The sequence below is a fragment of the Carassius auratus genome, unplaced genomic scaffold (assembly GCF_003368295.1).
Source record: "Carassius auratus strain Wakin unplaced genomic scaffold, ASM336829v1 scaf_tig00217487, whole genome shotgun sequence".
Classification (NCBI taxonomy): Eukaryota; Metazoa; Chordata; class Actinopteri; order Cypriniformes; family Cyprinidae; genus Carassius; species Carassius auratus.
Window position 1 is genome coordinate 193,583 of NW_020529094.1, and position 6,756 is coordinate 200,338.

Genomic DNA, 6,756 nt, shown 5'->3' on the forward strand with positions numbered 1-6,756 from the left:
TTTCTTCGTTTTTTGCTATAGCTCAGTAGGCGTTGTTTTTGTAATAGCTTTTTAGTTAAAGGGCATATAGACATGATAACAGTGTCAATCAATAGTGGGGAACCGTGGACATTTTTAACAACCTTTCTTTTTACCACTACTGGTAGAAAAGGGAATTGCATGTCCAAAATTAACCTTCTTTTTGTAATAACTTTCTACAGAAGGAAGATAGAGAGATGAAACCAGTGTCAATCAATAGAGGGAGAGAGTGGATATTTTTCACATCCTTTCATTTTACCCCAAGTGGCTGATAAGGGAATTGCATGTCCAAATTTAACCTTCTTTTTGTAATAACTTTCTACAGCAGTGAAACAGAGACTTGAAACGAGTGTCAATCAATAGTGGCGGACAGTGGACATTTTTCACATCCTTTCATTTTACCCCAAGTGGCTGATAAGGGAATTGCATGTCCAAAATAAACCTTCTTTTTGTAATAACTTTCTACAGCAGTGAGACATGTACATGAAACCAGTGTCAATTAGTAGAAGGAGAGAGTGGACATTTTTCACAACCCTGAATTTTACCCCTACTGGTAAAAAAGGGAATTGCATGTCCAAAATTAACCTTATTTTTGTAATAACTTTCTACAGCAGGGAGACAGAGACATGAAACCACTGTCAATCAATAGAGGGAGAGAGTGGACATTTTTCACAACCTTTCTTTTTACCCCTACTGGTAAAAAAGGGAATTGCATGTCCAAAATTAACATTCTTTTTGTAATAACTTTCTACAGCAGGGAGACAGAGACATGAAACCAGTGTCAATCAATAGAGGGGGACAGTGGACATTTTTCTCAAACTTTCATTTTACCCCAAGTGGCTTATTAGGTAATTGCATGTCCAAAATTAACCTTCTTTTTGTAATAACTTTCCACAGCAGGGAGACAGAGACATGGAACCAGTGTCAGTCAATAGAGGGAGAGAGTGGACATTTTTCACAACCTTTCATTTTACCCCTACTGGTAAAAAAGGGAATTGCATGTCCAAAATAAATCATCTTTTTGTAATAACTTTCTACAGCAGTGAGACAGAGACATGAAACCACTGTCAATCAATAGAGGGGGACAGTGGACATTTTTCACAACCTTTTTTTTTTACCCCTACTGGTAAGAAAGGGAATAGCATGTCCAAAATTAACCTTCTTTTTGTAATAACTTTCTACAACAGTAAGACAGGTACATGAAACCAGTGTCAGTCATTAGAGGGAGAGAGTGGACATTTTTCACATCCCTGAATTTTACCCCTACTGGTAGAAAAGGGAAATGTATGTCCAAAATGAACCTTCTTTTTGTAATAACTTTCTACAGCAGGGAGACATAGACACGAAACCAGTGTCAATCAATAGAGGGGGAGAGTGGACATTTTTTACAACCTTTCATTTTACCCCAAGTGGCTTATTAGGGAATTGCATGTCCAAAATAAACATTCTTTTTGTAATAACTTTCTACAGCAGGGAGACATAGACACGAAACCAGTGTCAATCAATAGAGGGGGAGAGTGGACATTTTTCACAACCTTTCTTTTTACCCCTACTGGTAAAAAAGGGAATTGCATGTCCAAAATAAACCTTCTTTTTGTAATAACTTTCTACAGCAGTGAGACAGAGACATGAAACCACTGTCAATCAATAGAGGGGGACAGTGGACATTTTTCACAACCTTTCTTTTTACCCCTACTGGTAAAAAAGGGAATTGCATCTCCAAAATAAACCTTCTTTTTGTAATAACTTTCTACAGCAGGGAGACATAGACACGAAACGAGTGTCAATCAATAGAGGGGGAGAATGGACATTTTTCACAACCTTTCTTTTTACCCCTACTGGTAAAAAAGGGAATTGCATGTCCAAAAAAAATCTTCTTTTTGAAATAACTTTCTACAGCAGGGAGACATAGACACGAAACCAGTGTCAATTAATAGAGGGGGAGAGTGGACATTTTTCACAACCTTTCGTTTTACCCCAAGTGGCTTATTAGGGAATTGCATGTCCAAAATAAACATTCTTTTTGTAATAACTTTCTACAGCAGGGAGACATAGACACGAAACCAGTGTCAATCAATAGAGGGGGAGAGTGGACATTTTTCACAACCTTTCTTTTTACCCCTACTGGTAAAAAAGGGAATTGCATGTCCAAAATAAACATTCTTTTTGTAATAACTTTCTACAGCAGTGAGACAGAGACATGAAACCAGTGTCAGTCAATAGAGGGAGAGAGTGGACATTTTGCACAACCTTTCATTTTACTCCAAGTGGCTGATTAGGGAATTGCATGTACAAAATTAACCTTCTTTTTGTAATAACTTTCTACAGCAGGGAGACAGAGACATGAAACCAGTGTCAATCAATAGCGGGGGACAGTGGACATTTTTCACAACCCTGAATTTTACCCCTACTGGTAGAAAAGGGAATTGCATGTACAAAATTAACCTTCTTTTTGTAATAACTTTCTACAGCAGGGAGACAGAGACATGAAACCAGTGTCAATCAATAGAGGGGGACAGTGGACATTTTTCACAACATTTCATTTTACCCTTACTGGTAGGAAAGGGAATTGCATGTCCAAAATTAACCTCCTTTTTATAATAACTTTCTACAGCAGTGAGACAGAGACATGAAACCAGTGTCAATCAATAGAGGGGGACAGTGGACATTTTTCACAACCTTTCCTTTTATCCCTACTGGTAGAAAAGGGAATTGCATGTCCAAAATTGACATTCTTTTTGTAATAACTTTCTACAGCAGGGAGACATAGACACGAAACCAGTGTCAATCAATAGAGGGAGAGAGTGGACATTTTTCACAACCTTTGGTTTTACCCCAAGTGGCTTATTAGGGAATTGCATGTCCAAAATTAACCTTATTTTTGTAATAACTTTCTGCAGCAGGGAGACAGAGACATGAAACCAGTGTCAATCAATAGAGGGAGAGAGTGGACATTTTTCACAACCTTTCATTTTACCCCTACTGGTAAAAAAGGGAATTGCATGTCCAAAATAAATCTTCTTTTTGTAATAACTTTCTACAGCAGTGAGACAGGGACATGAAACCACTGTCAATCAATAGAGGGGGACAGTGGACATTTTTCACAACCTTTTTTTTTTACCCCTACTGGTAGAAAAGGGAATTGTATGTCCAAAATAAACCTTCTTTTTGTAATAACTTTCTACAGCAGGGAGACATAGACACGAAACCAGTGTCAATCAATAGAGGGGGAGAGTGGACATTTTTCACAACCTTTCTTTTTACCCCTACTGGTAAAAAAGGGAATTGCATGTCCAAAATAAATCTTCTTTTTGTAATAACTTTCTACAGCACTGAGACAGAGACATGAAACCACTGTCAATCAATAGAGGGGGACAGTGGACATTTTTCACAACCTTTTTTTTTACCCCTACTGGTAAGAAAGGGAATAGCATGTCCAAAATTAACCTTCTTTTTGTAATAACTTTCTACAACAGTAAGACAGGTACATGAAACCAGTGTCAGTCATTAGAGGGAGAGAGTGGACATTTTTCACATCCCTGAATTTTACCCCTACTGGTAGAAAAGGGAAATGTATGTCCAAAATGAACCTTCTTTTTGTAATAACTTTCTACAGCAGGGAGGCATAGACACGAAACCAGTGTCAATCAATAGAGGGGGAGAGTGGACATTTTTCACAACCTTTCATTTTACCCCAAGTGGCTTATTAGGGAATTGCATGTCCAAAATAAACATTCTTTTTGTAATAACTTTCTACAGCAGGGAGACATAGACACGAAACCAGTGTCAATCAATAGAGGGGGAGAGTGGACATTTTTCACAACCTTTCTTTTTACCCCTACTGGTAAAAAGGGAATTGCATGTCCAAAATAAACCTTCTTTTTGTAATAACTTTCTACAGCAGTGAGACAGGTTCATGAAACCAGTGTCAATCAGTAGAGGGAGAGAGTGGACATTTTTCACAACCTTTCTTTTTACGCCTACTGGTAAAAAAGGGAATTGCATGTCCAAAATAAACCTTCTTTTTGTAATAACTTTCTACAGCAGTGAGACAGAGACATGAAACCACTGTCAATCAATAGAGGGGGACAGTGGACATTTTTCACAACCTTTCTTTTTACCCCTACTGGTAAAAAAGGGAATTGCATCTCCAAAATAAACCTTCTTTTTGTAATAACTTTCTACAGCAGGGAGACATAGACACGAAACGAGTGTCAATCAATAGAGGGGGAGAATGGACATTTTTCACAACCTTTCTTTTTACCCCTACTGGTAAAAAAGGGAATTGCATGTCCAAAAAAAATCTTCTTTTTGAAATAACTTTCTACAGCAGGGAGACATAGACACGAAACCAGTGTCAATTAATAGAGGGGGAGAGTGGACATTTTTCACAACCTTTCGTTTTACCCCAAGTGGCTTATTAGGGAATTGCATGTCCAAAATAAACATTCTTTTTGTAATAACTTTCTACAGCAGGGAGACATAGACACGAAACCAGTGTCAATCAATAGAGGGGGAGAGTGGACATTTTTCACAACCTTTCTTTTTACCCCTACTGGTAAAAAAGGGAATTGCATGTCCAAAATAAACATTCTTTTTGTAATAACTTTCTACAGCAGTGAGACAGAGACATGAAACCAGTGTCAGTCAATAGAGGGAGAGAGTGGACATTTTGCACAACCTTTCATTTTACTCCAAGTGGCTGATTAGGGAATTGCATGTACAAAATTAACCTTCTTTTTGTAATAACTTTCTACAGCAGGGAGACAGAGACATGAAACCAGTGTCAATCAATAGCGGGGGACAGTGGACATTTTTCACAACCCTGAATTTTACCCCTACTGGTAGAAAAGGGAATTGCATGTACAAAATTAACCTTCTTTTTGTAATAACTTTCTACAGCAGGGAGACAGAGACATGAAACCAGTGTCAATCAATAGAGGGGGACAGTGGACATTTTTCACAACATTTCATTTTACCCTTACTGGTAGGAAAGGGAATTGCATGTCCAAAATTAACCTCCTTTTTATAATAACTTTCTACAGCAGTGAGACAGAGACATGAAACCAGTGTCAATCAATAGAGGGGGACAGTGGACATTTTTCACAACCTTTCCTTTTATCCCTACTGGTAGAAAAGGGAATTGCATGTCCAAAATTGACATTCTTTTTGTAATAACTTTCTACAGCAGGGAGACATAGACACGAAACCAGTGTCAATCAATAGAGGGAGAGAGTGGACATTTTTCACAACCTTTGGTTTTACCCCAAGTGGCTTATTAGGGAATTGCATGTCCAAAATTAACCTTATTTTTGTAATAACTTTCTGCAGCAGGGAGACAGAGACATGAAACCAGTGTCAATCAATAGAGGGAGAGAGTGGACATTTTTCACAACCTTTCATTTTACCCCTACTGGTAAAAAAGGGAATTGCATGTCCAAAATAAATCTTCTTTTTGTAATAACTTTCTACAGCAGTGAGACAGGGACATGAAACCACTGTCAATCAATAGAGGGGGACAGTGGACATTTTTCACAACCTTTTTTTTTTACCCCTACTGGTAGAAAAGGGAATTGCATGTCCAAAATAAACCTTCTTTTTGTAATAACTTTCTACAGCAGGGAGACATAGACACGAAACCAGTGTCAATCAATAGAGGGGAGAGTGGACATTTTTCACAACCTTTCTTTTTACCCCTACTGGTAAAAAAGGGAATTGCATGTCCAAAATAAATCTTCTTTTTGTAATAACTTTCTACAGCACTGAGACAGAGACATGAAACCACTGTCAATCAATAGAGGGGGACAGTGGACATTTTTCACAACCTTTTTTTTTACCCCTACTGGTAAGAAAGGGAATAGCATGTCCAAAATTAACCTTCTTTTTGTAATAACTTTCTACAACAGTAAGACAGGTACATGAAACCAGTGTCAGTCATTAGAGGGAGAGAGTGGACATTTTTCACATCCCTGAATTTTACCCCTACTGGTAGAAAAGGGAAATGTATGTCCAAAATGAACCTTCTTTTTGTAATAACTTTCTACAGCAGGGAGGCATAGACACGAAACCAGTGTCAATCAATAGAGGGGGAGAGTGGACATTTTTCACAACCTTTCATTTTACCCCAAGTGGCTTATTAGGGAATTGCATGTCCAAAATAAACATTCTTTTTGTAATAACTTTCTACAGCAGGGAGACATAGACACGAAACCAGTGTCAATCAATAGAGGGGGAGAGTGGACATTTTTCACAACCTTTCTTTTTACCCCTACTGGTAAAAAGGGAATTGCATGTCCAAAATAAACCTTCTTTTTGTAATAACTTTCTACAGCAGGGAGACATAGACACGAAACGGGTGTCAATCAATAGAGGGGGAGAATGGACATTTTTCACAACCTTTCTTTTTACCCCTACTGGTAAAAAAGGGAATTGCATGTCCAAAAAAAATCTTCTTTTTGTAAATAACTTTCTACAGCAGGGAGACATAGACACGAAACCAGTGTCAATCAATAGAGGGGGAGAGTGGACATTTTTCACAACCTTTCGTTTTACCCCAAGTGGCTTATTAGGGAATTGCATGTCCAAAATAAACATTATTTTTGTAATAACTTTCTACCGCAGGGAGACATAGACACGAAACCAGTGTCAATCAATAGAGGGGGAGAGTGGACATTTTTCACAACCTTTCTTTTTACCCCTACTGGTAAAAAAGGGAATTGCATGTCCAAAATAAACCTT